The sequence below is a fragment of the Chiloscyllium punctatum genome, chromosome 7 (assembly GCF_047496795.1).
Source record: "Chiloscyllium punctatum isolate Juve2018m chromosome 7, sChiPun1.3, whole genome shotgun sequence".
In the NCBI taxonomy this organism is placed as follows: Eukaryota; Metazoa; Chordata; class Chondrichthyes; order Orectolobiformes; family Hemiscylliidae; genus Chiloscyllium; species Chiloscyllium punctatum.
The window spans coordinates 108504706-108532239 of NC_092745.1; the positions used below are offsets into that span (position 1 = coordinate 108504706).

General features: G+C 40.5%; 1 protein-coding gene across 4 annotated transcripts in view; it reads right to left on the reverse strand.

Annotated features, from left to right (window-relative positions):
• elovl1b (ELOVL fatty acid elongase 1b) overlaps nucleotides 1-18651 on the reverse strand; it is a 76233-nt gene extending 57582 nt beyond the window's left edge. The window contains exons 1-2 of one of the 4 annotated variants that reach the window (XM_072574555.1): nucleotides 18517-18610; nucleotides 17866-17999 (exon numbers count right to left, since the gene is read on the reverse strand). The gene's annotated coding sequence lies outside the window, so the exon portion shown is untranslated. Of the gene's footprint in view, nucleotides 1-17865; nucleotides 18000-18516 lie in introns of all 4 variants that reach the window. The other 3 variants (XM_072574552.1, XM_072574553.1, XM_072574550.1) reach the window with 3 other exon arrangements.
• Between the last annotated feature and the right edge of the window lie 8883 nt (nucleotides 18652-27534).

A 27534-nucleotide genomic window follows, 5' to 3' on the forward strand; every position in this document is an offset into this window, starting at 1 on the left:
GCCCTTCATCAGGGATGTATTGCTATAAGTCTTGCAATTTGATAGAACACATTAAAGTGAAGCTTAGAGTTCCAAAAAGAGCCATGTCTAACTCCTTTCTCCCTCCAAATACAGCCAAGTCTGAGTTTGTATAGGTGTGAAGAATCATGACATTGTTATTAGGAAGTGTGTTCTAAAGTGCATAGAAGCACTATCAGCTTTAGGTATGGTTTCTATTTATGCTGTATGCAAAATTTAAATTAAAAGTTGACAAAAAAAGGTTTAAATAGTACACAGAAGAGTTTTTTTTTAAAAAAGTGAAAATGGAGTGATTTACATTGTATTTATTGACATTTGGAAAGTGGAGGGATTGAATGTGTTTCGAATAGTAAAAGAATGTGATTAAATGGAGTGTGGTTATTTCCTTGATTGGAAAAGTCCAGAACATGGAGACATAAATTACAGCTAAACCTTTCTGAAAGAGAACATTGAAACAGATGACAGTGATCTGTGTAGTCTAACCAGGGGGAGTTCTTACTCATTGTTCCAATAGCTCACAGCACAAGTGTTTCCTGCGTTGCTGGAAAAAAGGGAAAACAGGAAGTAAAGTTTACAGGAAAATGATTTGGACACTAATAAGATGTTAGAAATTAAAAGGAACTCAGCTTCTTACTCTAAAGAGACATCAGGCAAAGCCACAATTTATTGGAGTAAGCATGCAATAAAACAAACTGCTGTTTCTCTTCCTCTTATTTGCAGCCTACTCAGTTTCACTTTAAATTAGAGAGCTGGACACCGTCTGGAATTTGATCAAAAGACAGCTTGTGGCTCAAATCCTATTTGCATGCCAGGCGGGTGAAAGGGGACAGCCTTCCTCCAAACCTCGCTCACACAACATTCTAATTGTGTAAACTGAAAGAACCTCCAGCAGATGGCATTTCTATATCAAAGGCCACATGCCTTCAGAGGCTTGGCAGGGCACGACATCATTCCTATTACCTCCCCATGTCTGATCCTGGATTTGTGTGAGACTGTCCTCTGACCACTTCACTCCTTGTCCAGTCCAAAGGAAAAGGACAAGAAAATGCCACCATCCACAACCCTCTTGATTGCCAAGTGCACGCAACCATAAGTCACATCCTTATTTCTCTTCTTCCCCCCTCCCCAGCAAAGGAAGCCATCTGGTGAAGTGACCACTGCAGTCTTTCCGAAAAGAGAGAGAAAGGATTTGGAGATACCCAGCCTGTATTAAACTGCAGTTGATTAAAGAAAGTTCACAAAGCAACACAATTTATATACATCTTTATGGAAAAGATGTAGAGTTCAACACATCTTGAAATATTACTATAGCAAAAACAAAAGGGAGCAAAGTTGTGGTGCAGTAGTTTTAAGTTTTAGTATTTTTTTGAAAAAAATTTGACAAACATCCAGGCACTCTCTCATTCCCCACTACACTGTCTCATTCCCAACTATTTAATTTTTTGCCTTCTGATCACTGCCAGATCTAGCTGGTCCACACAATGCACTAATACATCCTGCTTTCACCTGTGCAAACTGCTCACTGTTAGCATGCAGTAAAGAAAGGATATTTCTCTATCTTCTGAAACCACTTCCCAACACCATCTCTCTACCTTCACCTCCAATTTCCAAAATCAAATATTGGGAGGTTTGAAGGTAATGTCTTCAGATTTGCCACAAACACTGCTCCTTAACCATCCTTCTCTGAGACAACTGCATCTCAAGTATATTTGGTGTTGCATTCAACCCTGGATGGTTCCATAAGAGAAGGAAAAGCATCTTTAAACAAAAAGGAAGGTTTTCTGCAGTCCTCTCAAAAGAGGTTTAAACACTTCAGGGAAAAAGAACAGCTTACCATCTAGATGTATTATATTTTATGTAGGTTTCTGCCAATATTAAAATTGGAATGCATCTTTTCAATCATTTAAACAATGCTGAAGTTACCACTCCCATACATTTCTCCAAAAACGCACATTCTACATTCCTAGATGCCCACTCCACAGCCCTCACATCAGGCCCAATTCCAGGAGGAGAGTTTAATTTATTGCACACTTTTCCACATTTGTCCACAGTGTGAGGAATTGCTCTGCATGCAGTGATTCCATAGACTGTCATGTGCACAATTCTGATTTCACAGAAAAACATTGAGATTTCATTCTGATGGCAAACATGCCACATGTGCATGGATTTGTCCAGATAAAAGGATATGAAGCTAATCTAGAATGGACTGGACACCATTAAAGACAAATTAAAAATGTCCAAAGTGACCCATGTTGAATTTTAAGAAAAACTACTGTAGATGCTGGAAAATCTACAGTTAGTACTGAAAATACTTAGCAAGCCTGACAAATTAGTTTGACTAATCAAAATAGTATCCCAACATTAAACTCAAACTATCAGTCCCTGATGAAGCAGGCAACATTGAAGTAGCCAGCAATTTAAAATCAAACTGCTTGGGTGGGGTTCTAAAACCTTGACCCCATTAAGGAGGGAGCAGTTTATGGAGCAAACATTTCAGTTGTGAAACAATACATGTCATCTACAATGCTGTCACATTGTGCTTTTTCAGGCTGGGGATGATACAGCATGTGCCACTTGCGACCAGTTTATTTTAGTCATTTACTGTTAAAGATGGGGAAGTAGAAGACATTGATCAAAAATCAGAGGAAACAACTGAAGCAATTTTAGGTTCATGTTTAGTCATCAACTACAAGCCTTGGGCAATGACACCCCAAGTGTCCCAAGTCAAAATGGATGAGGAGTTTCTCTCATTACATCATGAGAAATATAGCCACACGCAATACAATATCGGAGTAGGAACAGATGATCATCAGGTAAACGTCATGGGTCAGACATCACTTGTATTATTGTACAATGTACCAAAGTGAAGAATTTTTTTAGCTTAATAACCAAAAGTTATTACACAAATGCCTCAACATTTGAAATGGTTACAACCCCAAGATGTAGGAAGAGGGGGAAAAAAAGAAGAGACAAGTGTGCAAAAGCCCTAATGGAAACAAGCTTTAGTTTTTCTTCAAATGGCATTTGAAAATTAATGGAAATTTGTTCTCATCTTTCAAGTGCTCTCCCACACTAGTCAGATTCTCTCAATAACAGGTCATTCAGCTCTGGTCAAAAATGCAAGGGAGAAGCTTCAATTAAGTTACTTTCATATGTGAGGCACAGTCAAACTTCAGGATGTCTTAAACTAGTTTGGACCCAAATTAAGTACTTGGTAAGTGTAGCCATGGCTGCATGAGAACTCCAATCACCAGCATAACCGAAAACCTGTTTTAGTGAAGTTGCCTCAGGGGTAACGTGCCCACGACACAGGGGAATCTTTCAACTTAAAAATTGCAACATTATTCAACACCACAAAGCTCCATGGTTTTAAAAGTGTAATGGAATCTTGTTACATGAAACATATGGCCATCATCTTGAAGATTTATAACCCATTCTGCCTAGAAGTATGATTATTTTGGAGAAAGGGGTGAAGCGAGAATAGTCAACTTTTCAGAATTATAGGCTCTTTTAACTGGCCTTAACACTAAGGCTGCCAGTGAGCAAAGACACTTCACAGTAAAATTCAATTATTGAAAAATGTGACACTATTACAGTAAACATGTATGCCAAGGCTTTCCATTTCTGCATTCAATAATGTCAGACCATTTATTGTTCTTTAAAATAATTCAGGCAGCTGTGTTTCTATAACAGTTAGGCTATTGTCCACATAAAGAAGAAGTTGTTCTGATGTATAACAAGCCAGAGTAATCTGCATTGTTAAGGCTGAAGCAAAACTAGTTAGATATATGCATTGCAAAGTGCCTCCTACAAGGACGTTGCTCCATTCACGTCATTAATCTAGCTTTTCCACAAAGCTCCCATTTCATTACGATCTAGAGCGTACAGTTTGAATCAGTGATGGAATTAGTTGTATGCTAACAAAAACATTGGATGGGAAGAACAAGTGGGGGAAGGAAATAACTGGATTTGATATTTTCACAGAAAATAAAGTGCACAGTGTCTCCCTTTATGTTTATTACCCGAGTAGATGGGATGGTACAAAAACTGAAGAAAAAAAATCAGTCAGCCCAGAAGTGAAAGTGGCAAACTGGTCTATTGAAGTGCATAGGAGCATCAATGTTATATTAGAACAAAGATTATAAGCAATATTCCTCAAACAGCATCACTATTGGTCATTTCTCAGTATGGTCAGTTTATACATGAGTTAGCTACTAACCCTGCTGAATGTTCAAAGGAATACAAGTTAGTGTCTTACACCACAGAGAGTTTATATGATTGGAAGTAAATTCTGCAGTGTTGTCAAAGCAAAATTAAATACAAAATAAGTGTCTTCACATTAAAATGTGAACTGCATCAAGGCTGCTGTTGGCCAGCACGTTTGATGGTGGTGAAGTTATTAACCAATCAAGGATTTGGTAGAGGTTATACCACCTCAACTCAGTGTGAGGTACCTGGAGGCCTCAACTTAGTTTCTGCACTATTTTCCTTTAAAGGAAGCTTCTATTAATACTGAAATTATTTAGGGCCTCAGACAACACCTAGATATACTGTGGCCTCCTTACCACGGTGGATAAACTCTAGAAAATGTATATTAGGCTGAATTCCCAAGATGAGGCATTTTCTTACATGGGAGAGAGATGGAGTAGACCTGTCTTATGATATGCCTGGAGTTTGAAAATCTGCAGTTGATAGTCTACAGGTCGAATGTAGGTTTGTTTTGGCTGGAAAACTTAAGAGGATTGGTCTCAACCTCAGGTTGACCACTTAGGCAATAGGGATGCTGTGTCATCAATATACTTGAGTGATCAGATTTCAGAGATTCAAGGAATGATAAGTGCAGCAAGACCAACATTCAAATGTAGTCATGGCTGAGCCAAAGACTGAAATGTTTACACCTATTTCAATATGAAATTGAATTAATAAAATCAGTCTACAGAGTGAACTGTATGCACGCACTAGAGTAAATTTGCTGTTTTCTTATTCCTGGGCTGTTTGCATGCACCCCAGTTCAGTACAAATACAGCATCCTGCTTTGCTAAACATGGTTAGCATTTCCAAGACAGTTTATCCTCTAAACTGAACTGCTTTAGGATAGTAGACTTATTAAAATCACCATACTTCTGGTAAATTGTTTTCTAATCAATTTTTTAGGTTATTTCAAAAAGTTGTGGATAGGTAGACAAGAATCAGTTGAGGGGTACAGTAGAAATAGTGCATTTTCTTCCCTGAAGATTCATTGACTCAGTCAACAAAAAAAAACTGACAGGGAGCATGCCTCAGAGTCAGATGTACAGCATGGAAACAGACCCTTCAGTTCAACACGTCCATGCCAATCAGATATCCCAACCCAATCTAGTCTCACCTGCCAGCACCCAGCCCACATTCCTCCAAACCCTTCCTATTCATATACCCATCCAAATGCTTTTTAAATGTTGCAATTATATAAGCCTCCACTTCCTCTGGCAGCTCATTCCATACACTTACCACCCTGTGAGAAAAAGTTGCCCCATAGGTCTCTTATATCCTTCCCCTCTCACCCAAAACCTATGCCCTCTAGTTCTGGACACCCCAACCCTCAATTTTGTAAGCCTCAAATCTTTTCTGAACCCTTTCAAGTTTCACAACATCTTTCCAATAGGAAGGAGACTAGAATTGCATGCAATATCCCATCAGTGGCCTGACTAATGTCCTGTACAGCTGCAACGTGACCTCCCAACTCCTGTACTCAACACATTGACCAAAAGGAAAGCATACCCTTCTTCACTATCCTATCTACCTGCAACTCAACTTTCAAGGAGCTATGAACTATGGAAAATAAAGAACATGAAAGCATGGGAAGGGTTAAAGCATGAAGACCATTGGCAATCTGTGGTCTGTGGAAGGCAAGATGGGATAAACATAGTGGAGAACACTTACAGCAATTAGCAGAGTAAGGTGAAGGCTGAAAGGTCACCATGGTGAGATGAGATAACACAAGTAAAGCAAGTTTCTCTGTTAAGTGTCATTATGACAAGATTGGGACTATAAATATTTGGGACAGGACATTAAAATACCTAATAGTTTGTAGAGTCATGAGAAAGGAAACTATAGTAATAGATGGAATAGCTAAATATCTATGATAGGTTAGTCTGGAATGGAAAGATCACTGTAGCAGAGTTATCAATAAATATGTAACTGACATTAGAATAACATTAAGTAGAATGTACAACAAAGAGATAATGGGAACTAACATCACTGGTTTATTGTGTAGCTGGAGGTACTTTGATTAATATAGTTGGACATGCTGATAAGCTAACAGAAACATGATAAAAAATATAAAAGTCCACAGACAGAGGTTCAGGGGCATTTGAGAATCTGCTTTCTCAGTGTCACAGTTTTTGTTTGCAAATAAGAGACCTACTTCTTGAACTCTGCATCTCCTGGTGATCCTCTATTTTCTCCACAACAGAACCTGCACTCCAAGGTCTCTTTGTTCAGCAACATTCCCTAGGACCTTACCATCAAGTGCAAGTCCTGCTAAGATTTGCTTTCCCAAAATGCAGCACCTTGCATTTATCAGAATTAAACTCCATCTGCCACTTCTCAGCCCACTGGCCCATCTAGTCAAGATCCTGTTGTAATCTGAAGTAACCTTTGCTGTCCACTACACCTCCAATGTTGGTGTCATCTGCAAACTTGCATGCCAATTCTTACAAAACTTGAAGTCAATTTCAAATCAAGTTGAATTTAAACTCAAATCAGGATTACTGAGCTCGATGGTATGACTTCAATCTTGATAGCTTAATTGAAGAAAGTGATGGTTCATCTATAACGTCAGCAAAATGCTGGCTACAGTTTCACAGGAAATAAATCTGGTGTCAATATCACTATTAGAATTTCATCTCTACCTTATGGACACCAATGTGCACAAACCAATTGCATTCAGTGCTGTGCAGTAGTCAAGTAGTATAAGAAATGGATGTATTAGTCATGAAATTGATTATTTTGACCAGTGCAGAGAAGCACTATGGAGGACAAAGCATATTGAAGTAATTTAAAGAGGAAATTGTGGGAGAGGCACATAAGCAGCAGTCTGGTGGTAATATTTTCAATCTGCTTAGAGGGGAAAGATTAGCTTTGGGATCCTCTTAAAGCGATTGCAAGTAGACTTGAGTGGGAGGGGAGGGAGGAAAGGGGAAAGGAGAATGCTAATTTCAGGACAGTATAAAATAATCATAGCCCAGATATCTAAAGTTAAGTAAAGGCAAAAGATGAACTAAAATGCTACTTTATGGGAATGTAGCCCAGGGGGTTTGCGGCTAAGGTCATATTCTGCATTCTAGACTTTAATTGGAGAGTCTCATGATTCTTATCACAATCTTGTGACTTGAACTGCAACAACACCAAGTTCCCCACAGGTCAGTAAAAGAGTTCCATAGACTTCCCCCAGCACACTTTTCTTTCAGTACCTAGTCATGTCAGACCTCAAAAAGAGAAAAGGTCACTTTAAAAAATCCACAATCTTGTCTTAAAGCACTCCCCACTGATGCAGTAATCTAGAGTTAGAATCCAATCTCATTCATGACAAACGTAGCAGGTTACATCTGCTTTGTCTCACTAAAACATGGTAAACCATGTGATAGGGTAGGGGGTGGGTTCAGGTGGAACACTTCCAAAGGGTCAGTGTGCACTCAAGGGGCCAAATAGCTTGCTTCCACATTATAGGATTCAATGATTCTTTGTGGAACAACTTAGAACTAGAGAATATCATCTTGAAGGCAGTCTGCTCTTGTTTCAGAGGCTATTTTTTAAAAAGGGTTAAATCTTTCGAAAGCCAGAGCATGTGCTGAGGATACTTTGAAGGCAGGTTGCACTTGCTTGTTTGTCAAGAATAAGGTTATGGGTAAGTCCACATGGATTTGATGCCATAATCAATTCAAACATGATCTTATTAAAATGGTGGAATAAGTAGAGTTTGCAAAAGGTCTACTCCTAATTCCTCTTCACAGAAGTGACCAGACTTGCTGAGTGTTTCCAGCAGCTAGTATTCTGCTTTTGCTTTGTCAACCTGTGAAATAAAATGCCTTCTCTTAGCTTCAAATCCTGGGCATAACTAGAGGAAAAAAAATGTACAAAATTAAATCAACCAGTTTGTAAGAGTGGGAAGCACAGTTGAAGATTTTTGGTCAAACTGTTTGGTGTCATGTGGTCACTAACCACACAACATTTGAATGTGAATATATTAATACACCACAGTTAACCCAGCAGCCAACTGATTTTAATCATTCATTAAATATCACTCCTCCTCCCCCCTACCCCCATGAAGCATGGGGCCCCGTGTGAGAAGGGCTGATGCCCGAAATGTCGATTCTCCTGCTCCTTGGATGCTGCCTGACCTGCTGCGCTTTTCCAGCAACACATTTTCAGCTTTGTCATCACAAAACAAACTTTCACTCCAACAGGAAGAGAAAGGAAGATTGATTTAGTTTATAAAAAAGGCCCAAGTTTTTTTTAAAAATGAGGAATATTGCTTTCTTGGAGATTCTGTGCATGGACAAGGTTGGAGAAGTCACCTTCACCAGCTCCCACAAATTGGCATAGCACTCATGTGTTACTCTGTAGAGGCAGTGCTGTAGACTAAAAAAGTTGATAAAGGTGAAGTGAATGTTCAAATATAATCACCACTTCTCTAAACAACTACTGCATTAATGGCAAACTCCAAATGCAAAGAAACTGGATAGTATTCAAAACTAAGCAACTCTGCACCTCATCCTCAATTCAGACTTATACTTCTCATACCCAAGATATAGACATGCTCAGATCAGTAAGTTTGTTAAAGTGAAAAAAAACATGAATAGGTCACATTATTACACTAATCACCCATCCAAGCATTAACTAAAGAACTTAAATGAGTGATTAAAAACAGCCAATACTAATGCATAGAATTGGAATTTCATTAAATTCAACTCAAATTCATCCTCAAATTTGACGCCTGGTGCCCAGCCCAGTTACACTGCCATAAATACATACCCCATTTATACTTATGTGGCATTTAGGAGTAAAGGGCACCACACGGAGAAGTTTACCCCTATATTGAATTTGAGGCTCTAAGTGGGAAAAGCTGGAAACTACACAGCCAGACCAGGCTTTCAGGTTTAAAAAATAAACAGCATCTTTAAAATGTTAGTTCAAGCAGTTCAGAAGTGGAAAGTAGTCACTACTCCCAGATACAATACACAAAAAGGTGACCTCAATTTTTCTTCAGGGTGGGGGAAGCTGGTGGAGAAGGTTAGGAATGTTGATTTTAAGTCACAAGTTAAACATTGAGACCTTCTGCCCGGTCATTAAACTTCTGTGGCCAAGATGGATTTCTTTTTACAAGATTTCCTTCCTGTTCCATAGGTATTGATTAGGATCAAATTTGTGCTGAGTAGCTAGAATAGGAGCATTTAAACATACATATCTATTTGGTTCACTTCAAAACAGAATTAATTTTAGTCCTCCAAAGTTGATTCTGGAATTAATCACAGGCATAATTTAAGAGCACAAGCTTCTAAACTAGCTGTGCCAAAGTCCCCTTTGAAGAATCTTAAAATCTTGCAAGTATACAAGACTTAGTCTGGAAACAATTGCAGGTTGGACAATGGTTTATCAAAGTGGTTCTCAGAAAATTGTATGAGTTGGATATTAAAGGGCAAAGTTTATCTATTTCTTTAGGTTATTCAGCTTCGTTCACTTCAAATAAAATAATGTGTTTCTTCACCTTGTTGGCTTTCCTAAAATGTCATTTTGTCCCAACATTCAGTTTTACTTAAAGCATATGGATTTCCAGGTATTTAATGTCTCTTCATCAAGGAACTCCAGCATTGGCTAGAACAAATCCTTCAGATGTGGGTATGACTTGCCAAACTATTCATCCAATAACAAAACCAGACAGTAACAAACCAGCTTCTCTCACTTGCCACATCCAGAGTGGACTTGAACTTAGTTACAAAAGCAAGTTTAACAGGATTTTAGGAATATTGGCCTTGGAGCATCAGAGGCTATGAGGCAACCTTAGAAATTTAAGATCATGAGGGGAATGGATAAAGTGAATGGTCAAGGTCTTTTCCCCTGGGTGAGTACAAACCTAGGAGGACAAAGATTTAAGGTGAAAAGATAGATTTAAACAGGGACCTAAATGGCAATTTTTTCCAGTTAGGGTGGCGCATGTATGGAACAAGCTACTAGAGGAAGGGGAGGCTGGTACAATTACCCATCCAGATGTCTTTAAATGTATGTGAATAAGAAAGGTTGAGGGGGATATGGGCCAAATGCTGGCAAATGAGACTAGATTTGATATCTGGTCAGCATGGACAAGTTGGACCAAAGGACCGGTTTCCAAGCTGTAAACAGACCAATTCAACAAATTTAGATATTTATGGATAAGGACAAGAGTGGACCTCAAATGGTGTTAAACTTTTGCAGGCAAGGGGGCAATTACAACCAAATTAGGAAAATGGAGAATGAGTTGGGAGCAGCTGTTTGAGGGTAAATCCACACTGACATGTAGAAGTCTTTTAAAAGACGAGTTGATTAGGGTGCAGGACAGGCATGGCAGGATTCAGGAGCTTCAGATGACTGGGGAAATAAAAGTCAACTTTGTCAAGAAAAAGCATACCCAAGGTCTAGGCAACTAAAAACATTTCATATCCCTCAATGGGGATACAAACAGTAAAGCACAGGAACAGGCTCTTCAGCCACGGTTGTGCTGACCATGACACCAAATTAAACTAATCCCTTCTGCCCACCCTTGGTCCATATCCATCCTTTCCTTGTGTATTCGTGCACTTATCTAAAAATCACAAATGCCCTTATATCTACCTCCAACACCACCCTTGGTAGTGTGCTGCAGACTTCTGTCACTCTTTAAAACCCGGCCCTTCATCTCCTTTGAACTTGCCCCCCTCCCCCCTTAACTGCATGCCCTCTAGCAAGATATTTCAACCGAGAAGATTCTGACCAATCCTATCTATGCATTTCAATTTTATAGCTCTCTAGCAAGTCTCCACCATTCCAGAAAAGAAAACCACCCAGGTTTTTCTAGCCTCTCCTTAAAGCTCATACCCTCCAAACCTGGCAGCATTCTGGTAGACCTCTTCTACCAGAAGCCCCCACGTCCTTCCTGTAATGTGGCAACCAGATTGAACACCATAGTTTAAAGTGAAGCCTAAACGAAGTCTTAAAAGCTGCAACATTACATCCTAACATTTGTACTCAATTCCTGATCAACAAGGTAAGCATGCCATCTGCTTTCTTTATCACCCTATCTACTCAGGTGGCCAATTTCAGGAAGCTTAGACTTGAATCTCAATGCATGTATAGAAAGCCTTAGATTCTCTTTAACCCTACTTGCCAAGGTCATTTCATGGCCCCTTCTTGCTGTAATTCCCTGCTGGAGTGTTTTTCCACCCCCCCCCCATACATTCCACTTACATTGTGACAGATTTCAATTTTTTTCCCTTTTGAAAAAAATTCACAACCTCATTATCCAAGGGTCCCTTACTTTATTCTCTCTCTTTACTGGAACTTGCACATTCTGAACTCGAGTTTTTAAAAAGTTGTTTTAAAAACCTATCACCAGGATGAGATCACTGCCAGGTTTTTTTTTAAATTTATTGCTCTTAATTGACCTGAGGGCAGTTAAGAGTCAAATCACATTGCTGAGAGTCTGGAGTCACTTTAGGCCAGACCAGGAAAGGGATGGCAGTTTCCTTTCCCGAGAGTTCATTAATGAACCAGATGGGGTTTTCTGACAACCGTTTCATGGTTACCATTACTCTTAATTCTGGATATTTATTTAATTTAAATTCCATCTGCCGTGGCATAATTCAATCCAGGTCCTCAGAACATGATTTCTCTCTCTGAATTCAAAGTCCAGTGATAATACCAATAGGCCATTGCCTCCCCCATGTCAAATGTGGACTTGCCCCAATAAAACCTCCCCCAAAAATCAATACTCCCTCACATCTGCCTAATATTGACAATTTGCCCTTTCCCAAATTAGTACCATCCTGCAAGGTCAGACTCATCTTTATTCATAGCTATCTTAAAACTAGAGTTGTGATTACTACTTCCAAAAATACAGAGCAACCTCAATTAACCGAATTGCAGATTATCCAAACAAGATTGCAAGATCCCGATGCTTGGCTAGTTATCAGGCATTTAATTAACCAAACAATACTCCCCAACAGTGTCCTTCAGATAAGGTTCCTCTGTACCCTCCTAAAAAAGGAGAGCCACATGACCAAGTTTATTAGCCAATATCAATTCATTATGGCCCCTCTTGTTGGACTACCCACACTGTTTCAAGAAATCCTCATGTATTTAAATTCTGCCTTGTCTAGGCCTCTTGCTCAATCAATACTGGGGGAAAAAAAAGTCACTCACTGACAACTCATCTTTCCATAACCAGTCTATATATTTGTTCCTCAATGTCTTGGTTGACGGGCCCATTGTATAATCCTATCAGTGTGATTGCACCCATCTTTATTTTTGACCTCTAATCCATATTATATGTGGATGAGCCCTCCAAGAGCAAGCATGACATTCTCCTAATTAGTAATGCAACTCCTCTACCTCTTACCTTCCTCTCTATCTCAAAGAGAGTGGATAGTGTTAGTACTGTCTAAACATCCAGAAACATGCCAAGACTAGTTTTACATTCAAAAGCGAGATTAGTGTGGAAACAGGCCCTTTGGCCCAACAAGTCCACACCAACCTTCCGAAGAGCAACCCACCATGACCCATTCCCCTACATTTACCCCTGACTAATGCACCTAACACTGGACAATTTAGCATGGCCAATTCACCTCAACGGCACATTTTTGGGCTGTGGGAGGAAACCGGAGCACCCAAAGGAAACCCCCACAGACACAGGGAGAATGTGAAAACTCCACAGACAGTTGCCAGAGGTGGGAATTGAACCCTGGTCCCTGGCACTGAAGCAACAGTGCTAACCACTGAGCCACCATGCCACCCCAAACCTGAATGAACAAGTCAATGACTAAAAAATATTCTGTCACAGGATAGAGTTGACACTGGATCTTACTGCCTGTACCCAATTACTCTCAAGGTGGTGGTCAGTTACTTTCTTGAAGTCACAGCAGTCTATTAATGTAAGTACACCCATATGCTGTAAGGGAGGAAGTGTAATCAAAGCCAGAAATTTACAGCTTTCAAAAGGAAGCCTTGATGCAAATTTATTGTATATTCAAAAATTTGAAATTGCTTTCCATTGTGAAAATTAAATTTAATTTGGAAAGAGTGATGTCTTAGTGAAGAAATATTTAGAAAAGGGAGAGCTTAATGGCTTTTTTGGCTAACTCATTTGTCTAGCACCCATGCCCTTAGATCATTCCCAAGCACTTCACAGCAGCCAAAATATTGGTGAGCACAGCCAATGTACACAAATTCCCACGATACCAATGGTACAATTGATCAAGTCAAAACGAATGTTAACTCAGCTCCGGTAGGAAAAAAACAGCACTTCAAGTCTCTAGCATCCACAGTATTTCTCTAGGATGGTCGAACCAATAATAGTTAAAAAAGCAATTTGGGATCCAAGACCTCAGTACAATAACGGAATATGGTCATAGAAAAGGGTATAGAGGAAGTGGTCATGATTGGTGTCAGAACATAAGAGTAGTTCACTTAACCCCCAAACCTGTTTAACCTTTCTTTTGAAAGCTTAGCTCCAGAGACCTAACTTTTCTTCAGATTATTTATAGTCTTTTATAGACTTGTTAGCTAAATCACCATAAGAAGAGTTAATAGATCCAATCACCATTTCAAAAAAGTGAAGCTACAATTCAAAAGGGGGAGGGGGGAGGAAAATAAAAGTGTAGCATTTTAAAGGTATACCTGCAGTTTAAGATATACTCCCCCAAATTACTAGATATTCCTAATCACCCCATTTAAAAGGCAACTTTTCAAGTCAAAACACCTTGTTAGTATACTTTCTAACCCCAGCCCATCCCTAAGGAATAAAACCATACAGTTTGTGAAATTTCTCAATTTCACCATTGAGTCCTGGATCATACTAGCAAGCAAACCTACACCTAAAGCCATTACATATGGTCAAAAAAGTTTGAGGCCCAGAATTGGTTACAGGATTTTGGCAATGGTTAAGCTAGGACTTTATAGCTATAGCACAACTTCTACTAGTGTAGTCTGCACTCCATCCACCTTGTTGGTGTATTTCAATCTGTTAGTGTGTGCTTGGACCCCACCACCTTCCTTTCTCTGAAGTATTTGCACTTCTAGTTGTATAGCTTCATTAATAAATTGCTCCAGTCTATCCTTCAGTTAGAAAGCAGTAGTTAAATTAAGTCACAAATTGAAATCCATTCACTACAGTTTGTTTAGTTAATCTATACCTAACTTACACTTAAATCTACATTGATTGTTTGAGCAAATTTGAATGTCGTTTCCTATGCAAACTCAGGAATAAAAGACTGGTGACTAGTTGAAGCCCAGTACAGTCCTTTGTAGGAAGTAGCTATTCGCATTGATAGATTACCTGCTGTACTGTGTTGGAGGCAATTTCTAGAGGTCAACAGTTTGTCCTCAGTTCCATGGGCTTGAAAACTTCAGACTTTCTGGTTAACCTCTTCCAACTTATTAGTGGAAAGGGCATGCCTGATATTCCAAAGTTAATTCTGGTTATCTGTTAGGCTGAAAGAGGTATCCAATCAATTTACATTCTGAACATCTAGGCATCTTTTGAATGATATGCTAAACTGAAGCCCATCTTCTATCAAGGATTCCTGAAGGCACTCAGTTCTGAATTTTTAAAATCAGAATAGCCCATTATTTCTCAATTAAAAGGAAGCCTTGCTGTGACAAGTGTTCATGTCTCAATACTAACATTGTTATTTGCCACAAGCATTTAAATTATTTCTCCAGTCCAATATTTAAGGTTAACCAGGCCATGAGATTCATAAGCTATGCAGTTCTTTCCAAACAAGATGACGACATCTATCTGAACAACCAAGATCCCTTATGTGACAGAAATATGATGTTGCAAATGTAACATTTACTTGCCACTTAAGCATGAAAACAAGCAGCTTTAAAGAAAAACTCCCAAGTACAGATCGGAAAGCATGTTGCATTTTTAAAAAGCTATCAAAGAAAGGAGTTTTGACAAGTTAAGATGTACCAATGGCGGGTGTGAAAAAAAGTACAATTAACTGGCATGTATGGTGTAGAATTTTAAAAATTTAGAATGGAGTTGACCAAAGCAAACGAAGAATACACTAGCAACTTTTACACATGAGGCGGTCAGGAAAGTAGCTGTTCACAAATTCCCCTACCTCATTCTGTGCTATTACTGCCACAATGCTATAAACATATGGCAATTCAAGACATGGTGACCCCAAGATTTAGGTGAGGCAATGTAAATGTTGCTTATGCCAAAGAGGTGGTCGTTAAATTCTTAGAAATATAGTTAGTTCCCTACATTTAAGTAGGAAAATTAACATTTGTACCAATATCAGCCCAAGGCTGAATGCTGCTCATGTCTTGTTGCCTGGGCCACTTCAACCATGTTACAAATGGCTGCTATCACCACTGAACACCCCTATTCAGGCCTTGAAATGGATGGATGGTCATTGATCAAGCAGCTGAAGACAGCCCAAGATTCTTAAGAGTGCCTACACTGTTATAAACAGTTGAAGTGTTTTGCCTCCAACACCTCGTGCAAGGTACAATTCCAGTTATTGGTTCAGTCATTCCTCTGGCTCCTGTCAAATGCAATCTAGAATTCAGCTCTTTTAACCAAGGTATGTTAAAAGTGGTTTCTGCTGGAAGCCCAATTGAACATCAACAATCAGGTTATTGCTGAGCAAGTGCCACTTGACAGCACTGTCAATGATACTTCCAACACTTAGTCCTGAATGGCCAAAACCTGATTATTCCACAGGGCTGAGGGATGAGAAGGAGAAACTTGAATTGGGTTTAGTTTGATTTCTACATTTAGAGTTACACATCGTAGCAGCTCAAGTCAACAGAGTGCACTGATCTCCACAACTCAAAACTTCCCTTTGAGCTCAAATCAGCCTAGAATATTGCAGAGGAGAACCATTTAAAGTCAGACATCTGATAAGGTACAGAACAATCCAATTAGCCTCACTCCTGTTTGTTTCTTGCATACCTACATTTTCTCATTCAAATATTGATTCAACTTTAAGGCTGCTACCCAATCCATTTTCACCATTCCATACAGTGTAAACATCAAATCCTAATCTCAAAAAAGGTTTTCCTCACATCACCTTGGTTCTTTTGCCAATGGTAAAATATTTATGCTACCACCACCTTCAAATCTAAAGTCATTCCTTTCAAAAGGCCTCAAATCTCTGATCCAGTTCACACAATTGCAGTTCTGAAATTAATTCTCCTTTTTCCTGAAACTTGCAGTGTTTTGCCCAGAGTAGACATAATCCAACAAAGATTAGATTACAGTGTGGAAACAGGCCCTTCGGCCCAACAAGTCCACACCGCCCCGCCGAAGCGCAACCCACCCATACCCTTACATCTACCCCTTACCTAACACTATGGGCAATTTAGCATGGCTACTTCACCTAACCTGCACATCTTTGGACTGTGGGAGGAAACCGGAGCACCCGGAGTAAACCCACGCAGACACGGGGAGAACGTGCAAACTCCACACAGTCAGTTGCCTGAGGTGGGAATTGAACCCCAGTCTCTGGCGCTGTGAGGCAGCAGTGCTAATTTGCACAATTTCCTGGCTTTTTATAAGCAAAGAGGGAACATGCTAACCACTTGGTGACCAACGGTTGCATTTTTTTAAAAACAACTTGTTGCATTACTTTGAAAACAGTGTTGTTGCACCAAAACAATCGATCCAGGTACAAACTCCGTAGCGGCAGTGTGCACCATCTACAAGATGTGCTGCAAAAATTCACAGATCCTGAAACAGTATCTTCCAAACAGGACTTCTTCCATCCAGAAGGTCAAGGTTAGCAAATACATGGGGAACTAATTACCAGCAACTCTCTCCAAGTCACTCATTATCCTTACCTGGGCAAAGCCAAAAAAACCTAGTGATGGTGCAGGAAGGTTAAGTCCTGGAATTCCACTCTAAGGAGATGGGGTCTACTTACAACACATGGTCTACAGCCGTTCGCCACCACCTTTAAAAGGTGAATCAGGGCAAACTATATATTCTGACCAGATAAAAACAATGACTGCAGATGCTGGAAACGAGTCTGGATTAGTGGTGCTGGAAGAGCACAGCAGTTCAGGCAGCATCCCAGGAGCAGTAAAATTGATGTTTCGGGCAAAAGCCCTTTGCCCGAAAGGTCAATTTCACTGCTCCTTGGATGCTGCCTGAACTGCTGTGCTCTTCCAGCACCACTAATCCAGAATCTATATTCTGACCAGCAGGTACACCCAAGCCTCACGAGTGAAAAGTGGATTTGTGAATGCAGGTTTTCCCAAAGGCAGATGTTCCCCATTTTTGAAGATATTGGCACAGCATTAAATAGTAAATGTGGACTCTTTAAAAAGTCAGGAAATTTAAACTGTAAATGCAAAATTGGAAGTTTTTTGTTAGGGGCGGGGGGGAGAAGAAGGGAAGAGAGATAGCAGAGAAAGAGAAAATTGTGTACAGCACTGGGAATACTCAAGGAGATCAAGGTATCCAAAGCAACTTTCAAACGTCAGGAGTTATGATTAACTCAAACCTTTGAGTAACCTTGCGGGGTGCAGAGCGACATTTTAAAATGTATCTCCAGTTCAAAAAAAAAACTTAACATAGCATCGCTGAAACTTCTGAACAATTCTCCCCGAACAAGAATTTCTTGCCTTAGCCAAACCAGTTGGGTGTGTGGCCCGACCAATCCCACGCCGGAGGATCGGGTGTTTTTATCACATTTGCAGCAGCGAAGGAAAGGGAGGTGCTTCAGCAAAAATGAATGGAGTGTCTTCAACAGAAAGTTCTGCCGGGATATTAAAGGCCGGAAATGAGTGACAGATGGAATTCAAGTATTTTCAAACAAAAAAAGTTCTCTCTAAAGTGCATTCAAACCATCGTGGGGGGACACACAGGTAGAGGCACAATCAACCCCGTCGGAAAACCTAAATCTTTCCAAAACGACCAAAATAAAAACACGCCTCAGTCCAAATAAGCACATGGAAGACAGATACAGGAGAGACCGTTCAGAAAGATCGGTTTCTGAGGATCTGAAGCAGCGTTGAGTTACAGCAGACACTCACATTTAGGTTAGGGGGCTAGAAGGACAGGGAAAAAGCTGAAAGCCCCTCTTTTTGAACGCGACTTGTTGCACTTTTGATCGGCCCTGAACAGAACCCGACTAGTCCCTCACCCTTCACCCAGCGGAGGGGGAAAAAAAAACACGATTAGCAAATAATATTAAACTCAAGCCTTGCTGTGCAACCTCCCCTCTCCCTCAAGGAGAAAAAGGGGGGGGGGGGGGAGGACGATTGGGTTCTTACCGGGGGATTCACTCAGCAGCAACTCTCATACTCGCCGCGGTTTCAGAAAAAGGAAGACAGTCCCAAAGTTAACTTGTCTGGCCCAACCCTTCGATCAGCTGATGGAGAGACAGCCCCTGAGCCGAGGGCAGGGAGTTGCCGGTTGGATGGAGAGATGAGATCAGTAAAGTGGAGGGAGGGGGTTATACTGATGGTAATCTGAACATTCATTTGTTAAACGGTGGGTGGGGGGGAGGGAGGAATAAAGAGACGACCTCAAAGCGGCCGTGTCATTGACAACTTGTGACTAACCAACGCGAAAAAAAATAAAGATTTACACAAGGGCTGGCAGCTCTGGCGATCAGGATGAAGCAGAGAAAAAAAAGTTGGTCATATTTTCCACGTTCACATGAACAACTGCCGACTGAATCATTATCGTTCTCCTTAAATTTCACATCATTTCTTAGTGCTCACTTCTCCCCTATCTATATAGAGAGGAAAAAAATGAATTATGGTCCAAGAATGGAAATGATTCAGCTCAAAAATAGTTTGGTTCAAAATTACTGTTTCTAATTTGATATTATTTATTGTCATGTGTATCTTGTTACAAAATACAATGAAAAGTATTGTATTTCATAGAGTCACATAGCAGTGAAACAGACCCTTCAGTCTAACTTGTCCATGCCTACCATGTTCCCACTTCCCTGAGTTGGGCCCATTTACCTCCAAACCTTTCCTGTCTATTCTTTAAAGTTGTAACTGTACCTGTATCCATTACTTTCTCTGATAGTTCACCCCCCACATGAACCACTCACTGTGTAAAAAAAGTTGCCCCTCATGTCCTTCTTACATCTTTCTTCTCTCACTTAAAAATTTGCCTCCTGGTTTTGAACTCCTTTAGCAGAGGGAAAAGACCCTTCCCATTCACCCTATCCTTGCCCCTCATGATTTTATAGACCTCTACAAGGTCACCCCTCAGCCTCCGACGCTCCAGGGAAAACAACCCCAGCCTATTCTGCCTCTCCCTGTAGCTCAAATCCTCCAACCCTGGCAACATCCTTGTAAATCTTTTCTGAACCCTTTCAAGTTTCACAACATCTTTCCAACAGAAAGGAGACCAGAATTACACACAATATTCCAAAAGTGGCCTAATCAATATCCTGTACAGCCACAGCATGACCTCCGAAATACTCATTTGATCCAGTTGTCTATATTTAATATATGATTCTTTCTTATTCTTTACTATATCCTCAATATCTTTATTCATCCAGTGTTCTCTACTCTTACCAGCCTTGCTCTTCACTTTATCAGGAACATAATACCTCTGAACCCTCGGTATTATACCTTTCAGGCCTCCACTTGTCAGTCGACCCTTTATCTACGAACAGTCTACTCCAATCAAATTTTGTAAGTTTTTGTTTCATTCCCTTAAAATTTGCCTACTCCAGTTAAGAAATTTAACTTTTATGAAAGCCTTATTCTTTTCCATAACTCTTTTAAAATTAATTGTATTCCGATCACTAGTGCCAAAGTGGTCTCCCACTAATACTTCAGTCACTTGCCCTGCCTTATTTCCCGAGAGGTCAAGTTTTGCTCCTTCTCTAGTAGAAACATTCACATTATGATAATGAAAACCTTCTTGAACACACTTAGCAAATTCTTCACCATCCAAACATTTAACACTATAGCAGTCCCAGTTAATGTTTGGAAAATGAAAATTCCAGACTATTATAACATTATTGTTCTTCCAAATATTTACTCTCAGTTTCCCTCTGACTATTGGGGGACCTAGAGTACAACCCCATATTGGTGATCATTCCTTTCATATTTCTAATTTCAACTGAGATATTTTCACTGAATGATCCCTCAGAAATATCTTCTCTAAGTACAGACTAATGTTTTCCTTAATCAAAAATGCCACCCGCCTCCTTGCCTCTCTTCCTATAACATCTAAAACCATGAACACTGAGCTGCCAGTCCTGTCCTTCCCTCAGCCAAGTTTCTGTAATAGCTATAACATCCCAGCCCCATGTTCCCATACTTGCCCTGAGTTCAGCGGCCTTATCTGTAAGACCTCTTGCATTGAAATGAAAATAGTTTAATTCTTCAGAGTTACTTCCTTCTCTGACTTCCTCTTGCCTGTCTTTACTAATTAACTTGCTTTTTTATAATTCAGCACCATCCCCCTAGCACAAATACTTCCCCCTCTCTAAAAGTTTACAGGCTCCTGAAATCGAATGAGCCAGGATATTGGTCCCTTTCCAGTTCAGGTGAAACCCATCCTTTCTGAACAGGTTTTTTCTGTCCCAGGAGTGATCGCAGTGATCCAAAATACCGAATCCCTGCACATTGCACCACCTCTTCAGCCATTGATTTATCTCCCTAACCTTTTATCCTTTTCCTCATTAGAACTTGACACTGGAAGTAAACCAGAGATTGATACTTTGATGTGTTTTTTAACCTTCTACCTAGTCTCTTATATTCACTCTGCAAAACCTCATTTCATTATAAAGCACACACCACAATTAATTCTAGCAACATGGCAAAGATAATTAGATCATGTGGAAAAGTACATACACGTGGAATAGCACAAATCAAAGAAGTCAGTCAGCAATGGTTAGGTATCACAAATCTGAGATTATCAATATAAGACATAGGAGTGGAAGTAAGGCCATTCGGCCCATCGAGTCCACTCCGCCATTCAATCTTGGCTGATGGGCATTTCAACTCCACTTATCCGCATTCTCCCCGTACCCTTAATTCCTTGTGACATCAAGAATATATCAATGTCTGCCTTGAAGACATTTAGCGCCCGGCCTCCACTGCACTCCGCGGCAATGAATTCCACAGGCCCAACACTCTCTGGCTGAAGAAATGTCTCCGGATTTCTGTTCTGAATTGACCCCTCTAATTCTAAGGCTGTGTCCACGGATCCTAGTCTCCTCGCCTAACTAAAACAATTTCCTAGCGTCCACCCGTTCCAAGCCATGTATTATCTTGTAAGTTTCTAATAGATCTCCCCTTAATCTTCTCACTCCAATGAATACAATCCCAGGATCCTCAGCCGTTCCTCGTATGTTAGACCTACCATTCCAGGGATCATCCGTGAGAATCTCCGCTGGACATGTTCCAGTGCCAGTATGTCCTTCCTGAGGTGTGGGGACCAAAACTGGACACAGTACTCTAAATGGGGCCTAACTAGAGCTTTATAAAGTCTCAGTAGCACAACGGTGCTTTTATATTCCAACCCTCTTGAAATAAATGACAACATTGCATTCGCTTTCTTAATCACGGACTCAACCTGCATGTTTACCTTTAGAGAATCCTCAACTAGCACTCCCAGATCCCTTTGTACTTTGGCTTTATGAATTTTCTCACTGTTTAGAAAGTAGTCCATGTTTGTATTTTTTTTTCCAAAGTGCAAGACCTCGCATTTGCTCACATTGAATTCCATCAGCCATTTCCTGCACCACTCTCCCAAACTGTCTAGATCCTTCTGCAGCCTCCCCACTTCCTCAGTACCACCTGCCTGTCCACCTAACTTCGTATCATCGGCAAACTTCGCTAGAATGCCCCCAGTCTCTTCACATATAGCAACACAACCTTAGTATGCACCATTAAACCATGTTGAAACAGATCACACATGAATATAAACTAATTAGTTGGATATTAAATATGCAGCTACAATTTTAAAAATTAAAACTAGAACCTACTAACCCAAAACATATTAAAATGTTGTCATTTTCGACTGTAAAACAGATCTTCAACTGGAAACAACAGGAGTAAATAATCATAGTCATAGAGTCATTGAGATGTACAGCATGGAAACAGACCCGTCGGTCCAACCCGTCCATGCCAACCATATATCCCAACCCAATCTAGTCCCACCTGCCAGCACCCGGCCCACATCCATCCAAACCCTTCCTATTCATATACCCATCCAAATGCCTCTTAAATGTTGCAATTGTACCAGCCTCTACAACATCCTCTGGCTGCTCATTCCATATACGTACCACCCTCTGCGTGAAAAAGTTGCCCCTTAGGTCTCTTTTATATCTTTCCCCCTCACCCTAAACCTATGCCCTCTAGTTCTGGACTCCCCGACCCCAGGGAAAAGACTTTGCCTATTTATCCTGTCCATGCCCCTCATAATTTTGTAAACCTCTATAAGGTCACCCCTCAGCCTCTGACACTCCAGGGAAAACAGTCCCAGCCTGTTCAACCTCTCCCTATAGCTCAAATCCAGTCACCTTTTTTTCTTTTTTATATATCCAGAAGTGCTCTTATGCACAACTGAATGTTTTTTATTTCTCCAATCACCAAATGTCCCATGGAGTTTTTCATTTAATAAACCACCCTAAGTAAATCACCTAAAAATCACAAATAATTGTGACAATTTCAGCGGGCCAGCTAAAACACATAGTACAAGAAAAAGCATCTAAATCCCAGGACCAAGTCACTAAACTACTTTGAAGAAAGTGCTTACAATTGTTCAGTTGCTTCTACAGTGTGCAGCTGGTCCAATCGCTGTCCAGTCATGGCCAGGGCACAGAAATCTTTTCAAGGTGGTACGGGCATCAGGGATACCAATCTTTTCAATGGATATCTGGTGAATTGTGAGTTGTTTTGGGAATGGTATGTGTTAAGATGGAGATAGAATCAGATAAAATGGACACCATAGCAGTATGGTTGGCAGTTAATGGTGTACATTTGGTTGGATACTATGAGAAATCTTGCTGGGCCCTGTAGCAAGAACCCCTCCAAAAACTTAATGCAACACTTAGCCAAAAGAATATAAGATTTAGCCCTGTCACCTGCCAGTAATAAGTAGTAGCTAGTAACTTCTTGACAACAGACATTAAATTAATAGGCTGAATTTTTAAAAACTTATCTCAAATATCCCTGTTAAGTAACTAAGTGACATTGGTAATTTTCTAAATCAAAATGACAATTCTGTTGAACCAATGTTGTACTGCCTCCAATGCAATTTTCCTGTTGGAATTTAACCAAGGTTGTGTGCAATAGATGTCCCAGAGCTTCAGAATTTTGCTTCAACAAAATGAGTGTATCCACCCTTTACCAACAAATACTGAACCACTTCTAGGACATATCATCACTCCAATTCTAAGTATAATTGCATCTATCATTGTTCAGCATTTATCTTCAATGACAATGCACCACCTCTATTGTTCCAGTGCTCTATTCTCATGCCTAAGGCTATACTTAAGGATCCTGAAAATATTCTGTGTTTCTTCTACTTCTTTGATGTTACCATAACCCCAACATTTTGAGTATTCCTAGCTATTCTTCTGCATTAATACATATTGACCTGACCACTGTTACATCCTCATTTCTAGTCAGACTCAATTAACCCTTCCAATCATCAGGCTCTTTCTTAGTGATCCAAGGCCTTCAGATCATCTGGATGGTACCCCTATCAACCATCTCTCCACTTTGATTGTTATCAGACTATAGCTTTCCCCAAAGTACTCCCAATCATGCATGTCCTGATCAATCAACTCAACAGAATTCAAATCTGAGAACTTCCTGGTTTGGGTAATTTAACTTCAGGCCATACAGTGAATTTACTTCCTGAAACACTAGGGGAGAACCACAAACGTTATTGAAGAAGACATATATCTTGATTGTTTGGCTTAATGGTTTGTAATACCATCCAAACAGTGGTACTGTGATGGCTCCAATATCAAATTATTTTTCGTATACTTTCCTCACCAATGTTTCAGAAGTATTATTCACCAGTGGAGCAGGTAGGGCTTGAAGCTGGGCCTACTGGCTCAGACGTAGGACACTACGACTGTGTCACAAGACCCCTTCCCTAAAGGACATTAGTAAACCACATGGGTGTTTTCCGACAATGCACAATAAATTCATGGTCATCATTATACTCTTGAATTCCAGAGATTTATTGAATTCAAAATTCCACCATCCACCTGAGTGTGATTCAAAGCCTGGTCCCCAGAACATTACCCGGGTCTCTGGATTAACAATCCAATAATAATACCACTAGACCATTGTCTCCTCCAAACGGTCATTTGGGTAAGCTACTCACCAAACATGAGTCAGCTCTTTCAAGACTGGAGTGGATAGATGAAAAATGTTTTAAAATTTGGAGCATGGAAAGCATGAATGACCTCTTCTCTCTGCTGTATGAATTATTGTAGGTGGTGGCTTGCAGCAAACAGGTTAATTGACTTTAAATTCCTCAATTGTTATGAACTGAGGGATCCCTCAGCAATTCAATCCAATAAAAAGTATTTTTCTGAACATTGTGAAAAATTATGCAGGTCTTTGCAAACTATCAGATGTTTTGCTGAATCGGCCCTTAATTTGCATGTCAAGAACTTATTTGCTAAGTCTGTTTTGAGGCGGTTTGAAGATCATTATATTTAATTTAAAAAAGACCAAGCAAGAGGCACAATGTTACATACATCTCATCTTTAATGTTGAAAACCATTTCAAAGCTACTTTGCACATGCATAATCTAAACAGGTTGCTGCGTTGATGTCTCCTCAGGAAGGGTGTTAATAAAGAAATTGATGTTAATAAGGAAATTGATGCCTAAGGCTTAGTGAAACAAGATCAGCTGAGGCAGAAGATCAGTTGTTATTGTAGTGTGTGACACAGCATGTTTGAAGGGCCTGTTTTGCAACTATTTTTGATGTTCTTAGGCCCTAACAACAAGAAATTAAGGATGAGAGGGAAGTGGAGGAACTAACTCCAGGAGCCCCCGTGCAGTCTCCATCCAGCCTATCCCAGGATGGATGTGCTGTCCCAGTCGAAGCGGTGACCCTCTTCATCTGAGTTGAGTATGGTTGCCATTACAAAAGAGAAATTGCTAGAAAAGCTGAAAGGTCTTAAAATTGATAAATCTCCTGGCCCCTATAGGCTACATCCTAGAGTTCTGAGGGAGGTGGCTGAGGAAATAGCTGAGGCGTTGGTTTGATCTTTCAAAAGTCACTGGAGTCAGGGAAAGTCCCGGATGATTGGAAGATCGCTGTTGTAACCCCCTTGTTCAAGAAAGGATCAAGACAAAAGATGGAAAATTATAGGCCAATTAGCCTAACCTCGGTTGTTGGTAAAATTCTAGAATTCATTATTAAGGATGAGGTTTCTAAATTCTTGGAAGAGCAGGGTCGGATTAGAACAAGTCAACATGGATTTAGTAAGGGGAGGTCGTGCCTGACAAACCTGTTGGAATTCTTTGAAGAGGTGACAAGTAGGTTAGACCAGGGAAACCCAGTAGATGTGGTCTATCTAGACTTCCAAAAGGTCTTTGATAAGGTGCCACACGGGAGGCTGCTGAGTAAGGTGAGGGCTCATGGTGTTCGAGGTGAGCTACTGGTATGGATTGAGGATTGGCTGTCTGACAGAAGGCAGAGAGTTGGGATAAAAGGTTCTTTTTTGGAATGGCAGCTGGTGACAAGCGGTGTCCCGCAGGGTTCAGTGTTGGGGCCACAGCTGTTCACGTTATATATTAATGATCTGGATGAAGGGACTGAGGGCATTCTAGCGAAGTTTGCTGATGATACGAAGTTAGGTGGACAGGCAGGTAGTGGGTAGTGAGGAACTGGGGAGGCTGCAGAAGGATCCACACTGTTTGGGAGAGTGGTCCAGGAAATGGCTGATGGAATTCAATGTTAAGCAAATGCGAGGTCTTGCACTTTGGAAAAAAGAATACAAGCATGGACTACTTTCTAAACAGTGAGAAAATTCATAAAGCCAAAGTACAAAGGGATCTGGGAGTGCTAGTTGAGGATTCTCTAAAGGTCAACATGCAGGTTGAGTCCGTGATTAAGAAAGCGAATGCAATGTTGTCATTTATCTCAAGAGGGTTGGAATATAAAAGCACCGTTGTGCTATTGAGACTTTATAAAAGCTCTGGTCAGGCCCCATTTGGAGTACTGTGTCCAGTTTTGGACCCCACACCTCAGGAAGGACATACTGGCACTGGAGCGTGTCCAGTGGAGATTCACACGGATGATCCCTGGAATGATAGGTCTAACATACGAGGAACGGCTGAGGATCCTGGGATTGTATTCATTGGAGTTGAGAAGATTAAGGGGAGATCTATTAGAAACTTAGAAGATAATACATGGCTTGGAAAGGGTGGACGCTAGGAAATTGTTTTCGTTAGGCGAGGAGACAAGGACCTGTGGACACAGAATTAGAGGGGGTAAATTCAGAAGAGAAATGCGGAGACATTTCTTCAGCCAGAGAGTGGTGGGCCTGTGAAATTCATTGCCCATGAGTGCAGTGGAGGCCGGGACTCTAAATGTCTTCAAAACAGAGATTGATAAATTCTTGATGTCACAAGGAATTAAGGGTACGGGGAGAATGCGGGTAAGTGGAGTTGAAATGCCCATCAGCCATGACTGAATGGCGGAGTGGACTCGATGGGCCAAATGGCCTTACTTCCACTCCTATGTCTTATGGTCTTATCTGTATGTAAGGATACCAGTTACAGTGGGTCATGTCTTTTGATGGCTAATTGGTGTTACTGTATCCTGGTGGCTAGTTTTCTGCCTGTCTGTCCAATGTAGTGTTTGATAGTCCTTGGCATTCGGGCTGGAGCTCCATCAATGGACACATCAGTTTGGAGCCCATTTGCCAACCTCTGGGGAAGACAACCAGAGGTGACGTCACTCGCCTTGACAAACACAGACACATGGGTGGGGCAGAGCACCAGCGCTTCACCAGAGCCTTACTGATGGTGTTTCCTAGCATGGTGATGAAACATCTGGAAACAAATCTGCCAGCTCTGAGCATAAAAACAATTAGTCAGTTTCAGAAAGGTAATCTTCAAGTCCTGCATCCAGATCCAAATTTGTCAAACACACTTTGGTCCAATTCCTCTTTCAAACCATACCAGAGGGCTTACTGGACCTACTGGCCTCCTAGCTTCTTGTCACAACATAATACATTCTTTTTTTTCCAGAAAATAAAAGTAGCATCTATGATCAGGAGACCAGAAAAAAAGGTGAAAGTGTTACTGCTGTCTCAAGTTGTCAGAACACGAGA